Source organism: Electrona antarctica (genome assembly GCF_951216825.1).
Source record: "Electrona antarctica genome assembly, chromosome: 19".
NCBI lineage: Eukaryota > Metazoa > Chordata > Actinopteri > Myctophiformes > Myctophidae > Electrona > Electrona antarctica.
In genome coordinates this window covers 1,694,059-1,705,729 of record NC_136800.1, presented here as the reverse complement: position 1 = coordinate 1,705,729, position 11,671 = coordinate 1,694,059, and positions in this window count along the sequence as shown.

The following is an 11,671-nucleotide window of genomic DNA, read 5'->3' as shown; positions in this document are numbered from 1 at the left end:
GAAAACTGTTGCGCCTTTCGTCGTCCTTTTTCTTTCCAAACTTGACTACGGTAGCGGTGGTCTCAAAAACATAAGGGAAACTTTGACAGGAAAAGACTCGCTCACCGTATAGAAAATAGAAGTAAAACTCCTTAAACTGAGACTTAGAAAAATATTTCTTCTTTATTTTAACATGCTCAAAGTGCTCGTGCTCAAAGTGCAATTAAAAAGCAAACGTTTCGGTCCTAGGACCTTCGTCAGTGCTATATGATTTTCACAGACACAGGACTTGCTCTTAAAGAGCTCCAAAACAATACAGCTCAGGTGCTGAGATTGCTAATTGATGACATCACCAGATGGTGGGGTGTGGACATTACAGAATAGATATACAAATTCACACAGTTATATAGGAAACAAGAATACTGCATACAATACATCACATGTTGAAGAATACTGCATACAATACATCACATGTTGAAGAATACTGCATACATGATATAATACATCACATGTTGAAGAATACTGCATACAATACATCACATGTTGAAGAATACTGCATACAATACATCACATGTTGAAGAATACTGCATACAATACATCACATGTTGACAGACTAATACAATCACTTTTTGAAAATAACTTTTTCCTTATAGGTAGCACTGGAGGGAGAGATCTTCATTCAAGCCACCTGGATTGACAGACTGTAAATAATAAATCCATCTGGATTCAGTTTGGAGGAGTTTAGTGTCTAAATCACCACCTCTTCTAGATTTAGTGTCTACATGATTACATGTAAATGTAATCTACAGTATGTAGGCAAAACATCTAGGGCAGTCCGCACACGCATCATAGAACACATGAGTGCCATCAGACGCAAAGACATCAAATCTCCGGTCACAAGACATTTCATGGAAGCCGGTCACTCCATAGCAGATCTGTCTTACACAGTTATTGAACAAATTAAGAAATCTAGAAGAGGTGGTGATTCACTGTACTGTACTGTCACACCCGAAAATCATCATATATACAGTTAACACCCCAAACTCCCAGGACGAAGTTCACCGTCCTTTCTATTAGTAACGCCCGACGCCCAAGACAAAGTTTTATCCAAAAGTCGAAGTTTATTGATATGAAAACGGATCGCATCGCTCCACAGCCTGGGAGCGCATGTTGCGCAATCCTCGATTTTGCACAACAGTGAGACGTCATCGGAAATGTCCCCCCCCCCTGTTTAGCTGATGACAACGAAAATCTTAAAACGTTAAGAACTCGAGATCTAAATTATCCCGTCTAATTATAAAAAAAATATCCTGTTAGACGGCCCTCCGCTGTCCAGTCGCTAGTCGCGATAGTTTTATTCTTACCTCCCGTTGCTGTCTATCGCATCGAGAGTGGTTTGGCTACATCTAGCTGCTACAGCCACATCCGGAACAACATCTGGTCCATCGATAAAAGTGCTCCGTTGCTATAAATCGCGCTATAATTTAATGGATTAAATAACCCCGGGCAATTAAGGTGTTAACGCGTGTGTGTGTGTGTGTTAGGCTGCGCAACAGTGACACTTGGTGGTGAAAACCAACCAAATTTTCGTGCTCGGACGGACCAAGGACCCAGGGACACACAAAGCTGTCTAGGAGTGGTTGCACCACTCAAAAAAAGGCAAAGAGGTTTAGGGATAAGGGTTTGATTGATTGATTGATTGATTGATTGATTAAAGTATTTATTAACAGTTTGCAGAATTACAATACATTTCAAGCACAACTCAATACAAAAACTGTTAACTGTGAGTGGACGACCCAATAAAGCACTACACTTGTATGTTTACAAGAGGGTCCACCTTGTTCAATTCATCAAAACATTTAGAGACATACAAATATACACTTATTTTTTTGTTGTTGTTATCAAATGTTTTTTATTTAAGACAAAATAGCACAATAAAACATGTTAACACCATGAATGAATAAAGAAAACAAAACAAGTAACACGTACAACAGCAAAAGAAAGGAACACAAAAACAAACAACAAACAATCCCACCCACCCCTCCCCCCGGGACCAAAGATGCCACAAAATGTACACCTGCGTCAAGACTAAATATACACGTCTTCTATATAGCAGGAAATCATCATAAAGGAGTTAAAAAGGGAAAAGAAAACATATACAGTGAGGGGAAAAGGGCCACCCCCTTTCAGATTTTACGGGGGCCAGTTTAGAATTGCAGCCGTCCGTAGGTGCCCTTTAAGAGCGGTTTTGAAGGAGTTTGCATGTCTTAATGACTGTTGGTAGGGTGTTCCACATTTTGGTGGCATAGGAGCGAAAATAATTTAGTCCCTTGGTTGTGCCGAATCTGGGTTGCACATGGTTTGTTGCACTCACTCTGGTGTTGTGGGTGTGGACTTCTTTGACATTAAAGGACCTATAACATAAAATTCAACTTTTTCAATTTCTTTTGTGTTTTTGGGGCTCCCATATGTGTTTTCTATCCCCACAAATAACCAATTTTGAACAATCAGGCTTTCATATCATATAGGTGCTTTAATGGAAATTGCTCTCAGGAACAGCTCAACTGATTTTGGTCTCATCGTGATGTCATCAATGTCACCCTACTTTGTATAATTCCTCCTCTTCTTCAGTCTTCAGTTCCAAATTTGCATTTCCACTTTGTTTACAATGTCCACCATTGTTGATTTTCCAAGCTGGCATGGAATGGAAACTAGCCTGGTTTTATCTAGTATCAGTATTATAATGACTCAAATATTAAATAATCTGCATATCAGCACCCCCACCACCTCAGGACATTGTGGTACTGCAGCTAAAACTGCTTTCAAAGTCCAGAAAGAAATGACAAGGACTGGTTATATCAGAGTGGTGATTGAGGCTCAAACCATTAGAAATAACTTTGAGGGACATAGACAATATGATATTAAATATTAAAAGCAGTTTTAAAATGCATGTTATTTAGACAGGTAAACCACCAAGATATGTATCGAATCTTGTGGACCAGACCCATTGCAAGATGCTGTACTCTGTCGTAGGGGTCAGGCACTGGTGAAAATAGGGCCCCAAATGTCCTTGCCGGAAATAGCCGATCTACAATCTCCCAACGCGCTGCGTCACGGCGCGCTGTGAGCTTGTAGATCTGTTTCTTTCTGTTCCACGGCTTGTTGTTGCAGCAGCAGCAGCAGGAAAACATGCTGAGGAGACAGTGGTGGGAAGTAACTAATTACATTTACTCAAGCACTGTTTTGCTCAAGCACAATTCTGAGATACAATTGTGAGCTTGTAGCGACCATTGTGAGCGTGTGGCAATGGAAAGACGGAGTCTCATATGCCACCTGAGCAGCGCATTAATGTCAATGTGAGACTGGTATACAAAAGGAACAGCACATACTGTTGTGTCCTCTAACCTCACACAAGACATCAGAGTGAAATATGGACATTTGGGCGGCTGTGGCTCAGGAGGTAGAGCAGGTCGTCCAATGATCCCTGGGTCGGCGGTTCGAATCCCGGCTCCTCCTGTCCACATTTGTGTCCTTGGGCAAGACACTGAACCCTACATTGCCTCCAATGGGTTGGTCGGTGTGAGCTTGCCACCATTGGTGTGTGAATGTGGGAAGTGAGGACGCTGGCGTCGACTGTTCGCCGCTTCACCTCCCAATGTATGAATGAATGAACCATTGTAAAGCGCTTTGAGCACTTGGAAAAGCGCTATAAAAATGCAATTAATTATTACATGAGGGTAGTGATTTGAGCTGACTCTTTGTGGGCACTAACTTTGTGTATGCTACATGCCTGCCTGTCACTTTTGTAGCAATAGAAAGATCCTGTTGTAAAGGGATTGTGTGTGTACTGTATATTTTAATGTATTGTACCTTTTTAAAGTTTTTATTCATGGGTTTGTTTGGAGTCTTGGACCCAATGTTTTATACATTTGTGTCAATAAAGTAACTAACTAACTAGAGCTGCTATTTTCAAAATATTTTGCATTTGACAACTTTAAATGGGACATTCTGCACAATGAGTACTTTTACTTTTGGTACTTAAAGTAATTTTTTGATGCCAATACAAAGTTGCATTTTGAATTCCTTACTTTTACTTGTTGTAACGGAGCAATTCTACATTGCAGTATCGATACTTTTACTTAATTAAACAAAGATGGGGTACTCTTTTCCACCACTGCTGTCTGGCTCCTGTCCTCCCTTGGATGAGGGGCTTACCTTTGTTGTCTCCACCAGGCCGAAGGCATGGGGAGAGAGTATGTTTTGCACTCCGTCCGTGTGTGTGTGTGTGTGTGTGTGTGTGTGTGTGTGTGTGTGTGTGTGTGTGTGTGTGTGTGTGTGTGTGTGTGTGTGTGTGTGTGTGTGTGTGTGTGTGTGTGTGTGTGGTGTGTGTGTGTGTGTGTGTGTGTGTGTGTGTGTGTGTGTGTGAGTGAGTGTGTGTGTGTGTGTGTGATCCGTCCGTCTGTGTACAGCTAATTTCCGGCAGCGTTAACCCGGTCGATGCCACATTTTGCACACACACTCCCTGGATGCCAACGATGCACCTTTGCTCCAGAACGGCCTGTTATAGCGCCACCAGGAGGCCGACTTTTGATATTACTCCTCCAGATTCTGTCCAAAAATCCCGCAAATCCTTACACACTATCTCTATAGTCATGTGCTCAAGACGGATCTGTCCGATATTTCATATTCCATCCTAATTGGCTAACATTGGCTATCAAAGTTTGCAGGATTGTCCAGTTTTGAACAAAAAGCCCCAAATCATGAACGCAGCGTGCAATTTACGTGAAATCTTTCACTGACTTTCCTACAAGGCTGAGGAATATATCCCACCCATTTCACATTGGCCTGTTATAGCGCCACCAACAGGTGGATGTTTGCAAAACACGTTTTTGGAACAAAATGCCTCAAATCATCCAATTGCCATCCAAGGTGTAAGAAGAAATGGCACCCTTTTCACATTGGCCTATTATAGTGCCACCAGGAGGCCACAACCTGACCTGCCCTGGTGAAGATAAACTAGAAGTAATACAAATTAAATAAATATATTTTTTGACTAATGACTAATGAAATGTAGACGACCTGGCCAGGCCAGAGCTGTATATGTGGCATGCGCCTGGACCGCTAGGCCAGCGGGCGCCCAGGGCTTAGGCTACTTTGTTAAAGGGACATTTCACAGCTGGAGGAAACTGCAGTCACTCAATGTTAATACTATTTGTGGTAGATAACAGTAGCACAATTTGAAATTTGCACCCTATATGGCCAGAACAATAATGAAGTCTGTGTGTTTGGACTGGACTGTTGAATTCCTACAATGACCACAATGCTTTGCTGCACTGCCCCTCCTTGTGGAGAGGGGGGGGGGGGGAGGCTGCATGGTGGTGTGACTTTGTAGTCCAGGAAGGACGTGAGACCACAGTTTCATGACAGGTTTTTGGTCATGAACATGGCGTCATAACAAAAATATCTAGAAACACATACACAAACCCAGGAAAGTGTTTCTTGTGTCCTAAACATCGTTAAAATAAGATCTGGTGGCAAAAGGGGTGAAATGTGTGTGGAGTTTGCATGTTCTCCCCGTGTCCCCTAGGGTGGAGGGGAAAGGAACTGGTTGGAATAACGTGTTCCTTCCACGCGCTACGTCCAACCAGGGAAACTCCCCCCTGTCAGGTGTAAAGGAGCAACTTGGACACTCATGCATGAAGGAAGCATGAGTTCAAGTCCGTTGCTCTCCCCAGGTTGGTGGATTAGGTAATTGACACAGGGGTGAAAAATGGGCTCTACACTCTCTCTGCCAACCTGGGGAGAGCAACAGACTGACCTCATGCTTCCTTCTATGCATGAGGAGTCCAAGCCGCTTCTTTTCACCTGACAGGGGGGAGGATGGGGGACTTTCACCCGGGTGGACGTATAACGCGTGGAAGGAACACGTCATTCCGACCAGTTCCTTTCCCCTCCATCAGGCCTCCCAAGCTGCCCAGGGGGAGGCAGTATATAGAGACCAGGATTACTGCAACCTATACCCTAGGGGAGACCACGGGGAGAACATGCAAAACTCCACACTCTCCACATGTTCCATTCTTTCTCTCCTCCGTCCGTGCGTCCGTCCACCCCTCCCACACTCCTCGTCCCCGCTCCGCTGCAGGCGGGTTGGGTTGGGGAGGCGTCGAGGCTGTAAACAGCTCCGGAGCAGCGGGGTGAAATGAACCCTGGGCAGCCGCGGCAGTAGAAAGAATAGACACCCAGCGCGGACAGGCCTAAAGAAGGGCTAAACGCTCCCAGCTGTGGCATTATGGGGTCCACGCAACAACATCCCTCCTCCTGGGACCCCCAGAGAGAGAGAGAGAGAGGAGGGGGGGGGGGGGTCTGTGTTGGAGGAAGGCCGGCCTTCCCTGTCTGCATGCTGCAGGCCCACCACCACCACCACCACCCTCTGGATCACCGTTTCCCAAACAGTGGGTCAGGACCCATTTGTGGGTGACGGACACAATTTTTTTCCCACAAATTAAATTATTTTTGCCAATAATTTCATTAAGAAATAATAATCTAAGAAATTCCATAAATTTGAACATGTTTCTTTTTTTACCAAACTAGTGAAAATAGGCGATCTACAAGCTCACAACGTGGCACAAAGCGACGCGTTGTGAGCTTGTAGATCTGCTATTTTCACTATATTTGGGTCCCGGGAGAATATCTCATTTCTGTTTTTGGGTCACGGGCTAAAATGTTTGGGAACCACTGCGTCTAGATTACCGTTTAACACCCTCACTCTGGGATTTGGTTTTAAATCAGGTTAGCCCGTTCTAGACGGGAACCCCTTTTGGTGTTTTAAGCATTATTTTACACTTTAGCTGTTGAAAAATAGCAGATCTACAAGCTCATGGCGCCTCACCGCGCTACGAGCTATTAGATCTGCTATTTTTGAAAAATCGTGAAAATGTGCCTTAAATCTTTGAATATATATATTCTTTCAGAGAGAACGTTTTTAACTCAAATCTTTGCTTTTGGGGGAGTCCCTGGAACAACATATTTTCAGAGGGGGGTTGGTGGCCAATTACATGTATTTGTGGGTGTCCTTGACATGAAAATGCTTGAGAACCACTGACATACAGTAGAAACATAGGGTTTTTCAGAAAACTGTCAAGATTTAGAAGGCATTTGTAGAATCGTCCTCAGGTCTAAATGGATTAGAGAATCGTATAGTGAGAGGGCAACGACACTGTATAATATACTGTCAATCTAGATTATACAAGTTCTACCTGATTTCTCATTTTCTCATGCTCTCTCTCTCTCTCTCTCTCTCTCTCTCTCTCTCACACACACACACACACACACACACACACACACACACACACACACACACACACACACACACACACACACACACTAAGGCTGTCCCCGAACATTCGGGGTTCGAACCTTCGCTCGTTAGGGTTGGCACTCGAATCTTAATGAATGGGCTTGAACCATTGTTCTCTTTTTGTTGTTTTTGAACTCGAAAATATTTCTCGGCGAGAATGCGATATACATAATAAGAGTACTATGTGCATGTTGAGTTTACATGTTTAGATGTTATTAATAATCAGGGAGGCACACAACCGATGCGTCGTCAAAATGTTTTCTGCGCGTAGATCAAAGGCATGCAAGGCGCATTTGTGCTAACCTGACTCTGCCAGATTGCGGCAGTATTGAGTTCACCAGTTCACTCCTCCTGCCTGCATCTGGGATCTCTCAAGCAGAAACGATGAACCCGGAAGCAGCAGGACAAACATTTGATATGTCCATAATAATTTCGAGTTGTAGTCTTGTTAGGTTGTGTTTACGTTGCGCTGTGGCAGCGCTTCAATATGTCATCAGTCTCACGTTGATCCCGCCTCTAGCGGCCCCACACAGCCGCAGTACATCATCTCTGCCTGAGAGTTCCCAGACTCTCCCTGCTGGCAGAATGCAGCAGGGAGTTTCAAATTAATTAGAAAATTAATTAGAAACGAATGGTTCGAAGGTTCGCTCGAATATTCCCGCCGAAGGTTCGAGTCCTAAAAACAGGGCTAGGGTACAGCCTTAACACACACACACACACACACACACACACACACACACACACACACACACACACACACACACACACATTCCATAGGTTATATAGATCCATAAAGGGCTGATTTGCATCCTATAACTATCAATAATTGCACTGGGCCACTGACCCACTGGAACCCTCTCAATGACCCCCTGGGGGTCCCCAGACCCCACGTTGAGAACCACTGGTGTTACGTGATTGTGATAGTGTGTACCTGGGCATACCTATGGGACCAATGAATACGTCCATTAAGTTTACACATACCTTACCACCTGTGGACATGCATTGCAGTCCTCTGGCTGTTCTGCATCAAGACTATATTATCTCCAGCATCTTAAACGAGATGACAGATGACTGTTTATGTAACCGCGGTTGTTTGTTTTCCCATTGACGCCTTACCTTTATGCTGCACTGCATGCGCTGCATGTCATGTTCCAGAGAGTTCTTGGTATCTGTAATGCAATGTTCCGCTTCCTCCTCCATGTATGTTTTTTTGCGAAACTTTGTGTTTGTGCTTCTTTCATGGCAGCTGAACTGGAATAGGTTTCTTTTTTTTGGGGGGGGGGGGGGGGGGGGGGGGATTTTTTTGTTTGCCCTGGAGAACTCGTTCTTTATGAGTGATTTCTTTGTGGGTTTTATTGGGCATTGCGTTTTGCAAAACATGTGCAAAGCATAATCTTGGGAGTATTGATCTTGATATTGATTGATAGTATATCGTTGCTGCTGTCGGGAGATGCCCTCAATCGGTCGGATTTAGGTGTCGGAAACCACCTAAATCCATTTTCTTTCGGAGGCTTTTGATTATTTATTTATTTTCATAAATCAATGCTATTGAACACCCCTGTGTGTTGGTTCAAAAAAATAATATTGAACCAATGGAAAGTATGAAAAAGCCTCAAACTGTCTGCTAAAGCAACTATAACTCCACCACCTCTCTCCCTTCCCTTCTCATGGAAGTCATTGACAATATATAAAGTCAGAACACCAACTTTGATGAGGCAGTATTGCTTTGTTTTCAAAATATACGATTTTCTTAATTTCTTGAAAAAAAAAAAAATCTGGAAAAATGTACAAAAATGTACATTTTTGGAGTTAGGTGGTTTGTACAAAAAATTTTACAAAAATGTACATTCTTGGAGTTAGGTGGTTTTCTTCCCGACAGACATATGATCGTTTCATGTATTCTGGGGTCAGACGTTAATGTGTAGACGTTGCACAAGTCACTCCTTGAACATCGCATATAGTTGCTTCACACCAGTTTGACGTCGTTTCCAAGACGTCCTGTGCAGTGTTGTTTTTGGCAGCACATTTTGATTTTAGTTTTAGTCATAGTCTCTTGAATAGTTTTAATTTAGTTTTAGTCACATTTTAGTCACCTGGAATGTTTTAGTGTTAGTCTAGTTTTAGTCGACTAAATATCATAAGGTTTTAGTCGACTAAGTCTAAATGTATTTTGGCGGGCCTTGATGCCGTCGAAATGATTGTTTTTTTCACTGAAAATAGCCGATCTACAAGCCCACAACGCGTCGCAGCACGACGCGTTGTGAGCTTGTAGATCGGCTATTTTCAGCATGCAACCAATTGTAAAATCACCTATACTGGATCTTGTCCCTTCCTAACATTTTAGTCTAGTTTTTATTTGTTGACAAAATTGTCAGTACAGTTATTATTTAGTCTTAGTTTTAGTCATCATAGCTTAGTTTTTATTTAGTTTCCATTTAGTTTTCGTCAGTGAAAAAAGGTAGTCGACGAACATTTTTCGTCTTAGTTTTAGTCGACGAAATCAACACTGGTCCTGTGCTGTCAGTGCAGGATGGACGCCGCATGGGGAACATGTGCTGTCTTGATTTTGACAGCAAATTTTGATTTAGTTTTAGTCATAATCTTTTGAGTAATAATGTCATTTTAGTCATCTGAGATGTATCTATAGTGTTAGTCTAGATTTTGTCGACTAAATAATCATGAGATTTTAGACGACTAGATCTATACAGTTGATTTTGTTGACTAAAATGTATTTTGGCTGTGCCTTTGATGGTGTCATAATGGCTGATTCTACACTTGGTTGCGCTCTGAAAATAGACGATCTACAAGCTCCAGACCCACAGGAACGCACCCAGGGTGCCGGCCTGATTCCGACGAGCCGCCCCGTGTCCGAAACGGTTGAGAAATGACAGAGTTACCGTGTGGGGGTCCCTCTACTGTACTGTACTGTACTGTCACTGTACTGTACTGGCACACCCGAAATCACCGTATATACAGTTAATATGTGCGTGTCTGTTTGTGTGTGTGTGTTAGGTTGCGCACAGGTGGTGAAAAACAACCATGCTGTTTTCGTGCTCAGACGCACCCAGCCAGCCACCCACCCACATAGTCACTTAAAGAAGTGGTTGCACCACTTAAAAATCGTGAAAATGTGGCGCAAATTTGGAATATATATTCTTTCAGAGCGTTTTTAACTCAAATCTTTGCTTCTGGAGGGGGGGGGGGGGGGTCCCTGGAACTACATATTTTCAGATGGGGGTCCGCGGCCAATTACATATATTTTTGGGGGGGTCCTTGACATGAAAATGTTTGAGCACCACTGACATAGAAACATAAGGGTTTTTCAGAGGATTAGGATTTAGAAGACATTTGTAGAATCTGCTTTCAGGTCTAAATAGGTTAACCCATTCTGGACGGGAACCCCTTTTGGTGTTTTAACTAAGCATTATGTTCTACTTTAGCTATTGAAAAATAGCAGATCTACAAGCTCATAGCGCGCCACCGAGTGGCGCGCTACGAGCTTGTAGGTCTGCTATTTTTGAAAAAGAGCGAACGTTTTTTTTATTTCGACGTCAGGCCTAAATAGGTTAAGTAAATGTATACGTATAGTTAAACTTTCCACCACTGATGAATGATACGACCTGCAGCGTCCTTCACCGTCTTTGGGTGCCCCAGAAAGAACTTTTTGACCTCGCTCTGCGCCGGGGGAGGGGAGGGGGGTACGTAGACCGTACGTGTGGCACACTGCACGTATATATAAACATCTCCAGAACACGTCTTTATCGGGCGCATCTATCAGTGCATCTCTGTGGCTTTTTTTGTCCCGTCGGAGGCTGAGTGGACCTCCATGAAGTGCTCCTCGCAACGCCTGGTTGCCCTTCCCCTCCACCTCCGTGCACCTCCACCACCACAGAAATAGCCCCCGAAAGAATGCCTTTGACAGGTATATCCCATTTAGAGCTGAGACCGGTGCACATTCTACATTCTAAATCATGAGAGTTTTCTGGAGGAAAAAAAATGTTTCTAATGTGAGTCGTTCTCAAACTATTTCATGTCAAGGACCTCAAAAACTATATGTAATTGGCTGCCCCGACCCTTATCTCAAAATATGTTGTTCTAGGGACAACATATTTCCCCCCAGATTGCAGAAGCAAATATTTGAGTTAAAAACGTTCGCTCTGAAAGAATAGATATATATTCAATGATTTGCGCCACATTTTCAGGATTTTTCAAAAAATAGCAGACCTACAAGCTCGTAGCGCGGCACTCGGTGCCGCACTATGAGCAGCGTCGAAAGTATAGGGTATAGGGTCGAAAGTATAGGCCTACATATAACATAATGCTTAAAAAAAACCA